Below are 1,233 nucleotides of genomic sequence, written 5' to 3' on the forward strand. Positions count from 1 at the left end.
TTTTTTTTTTTTTTTTTTTTTTTTGTAGCTGAATCAGACATCTTGAATGCCTGTCCTGTGAGAGTACCATTTAGTTCAAATGGGTTTAAAATGGACTATTAGGCTGTTGAGCAAGGATAATATGCTCTTCACTGAGAAGGTATACAGGTTGCTGTTGATTAATTTCCACACTGGTACAAACATTGCTGTCTCCATGCAAGAAAAAGGTGAAAGAGAAGGACAAGTGTTCACTTTTATTTATAGGTTTTTCATCTTTCTTCATACGGCTTTACAAACTACTTGCCAATAGGTACAAAGTTTCGGTTCATTATACACAGCTCTAACATTGTGAACTGCTTTGAAGAGCAGAGTATGCCAGGGATATAGCTCAGTGGCAAAAGCGCCTGCCTGGCAAGCACAAGGTCCTGAGTTCGAGTCCCCATTTTAAAAAAAAAGGAAAAAAGAAAAGCAGAGTACAGCATTCATAGGAAAGTCTGTTCTCCCACACTCCATCTTTCTGTTCTGATAAGTCATGGTGAATGAGGCCAGCAAAATTGGGGTCTTCCCCCCACCAAAATATCCACAATTCTCTTCTTCCAAGTCTTTAATCTCGCCGCTAAACACTAAGTAGCATCAGCCTGAAGGCTGCGACTAAAACTACTCAAAATGTCGTCCTCTGTCACCGGAAACAGAATAGGGACAGAAGTTGGGCCTTGCCATACATATCTTTTCCATTTAATTCTTGTCAAGTCAGCCAGGCAGAAGAGTTTACAGGGACAATCTTCCAGGCTGGCCCGTTGGAACTGAGGAACTCATTGTCCCTCACAATAGCCACCGCCCACAACCCACCATCCGCCATTACCGCCGCCTCTGCCTCCAACCAAAGAGGAAACACAGCCCTTGCGGGGGCAGCCGTCCTTCCTCCTTCCCCGCCCACCCCAGGCCTCCCTCCCTCCCTCCCTGCAGCCGGAGGGCCGGACAGCCCCGCCCGCAGATGAACGGCTCTCCTCTCGGGGGCGGCGGGGACGTGGGTCCCTTCCACGGGAAAAATAAGAAATGACACAATTAGGAATCGGAAGAGTCGGAGTCCGCAGAGCCCAGGGCCTGGAGGGTTTTCCCGGTTAGGAAGGCGCCGGCGAAGGGAAAGAGCCGGAGAAGCCGGGCAGCGGCGACGTCCTTAAACCCAGAGTCTCCTCAGTGGCGGAGGTGGTGGATGTGGTGCTGGCGCCGTCGGTCCACGCTCCAGCTGTGCCT

The 1,233-nt window shown here is 49.8% G+C and overlaps 1 pseudogene; it reads right to left on the bottom strand.

The window, feature by feature from the left end:
- The window catches only part of LOC102029809, a 17,604-nt pseudogene extending 17,190 nt beyond the window's left edge, over window positions 1-414 (bottom strand).
- Between the last annotated feature and the right edge of the window lie 819 nt (window positions 415-1,233).

Source organism: Chinchilla lanigera, unplaced genomic scaffold (assembly GCF_000276665.1).
Source record: "Chinchilla lanigera isolate Chin_1 unplaced genomic scaffold, ChiLan1.0 scaffold00048, whole genome shotgun sequence".
Classification (NCBI taxonomy): Eukaryota; Metazoa; Chordata; class Mammalia; order Rodentia; family Chinchillidae; genus Chinchilla; species Chinchilla lanigera.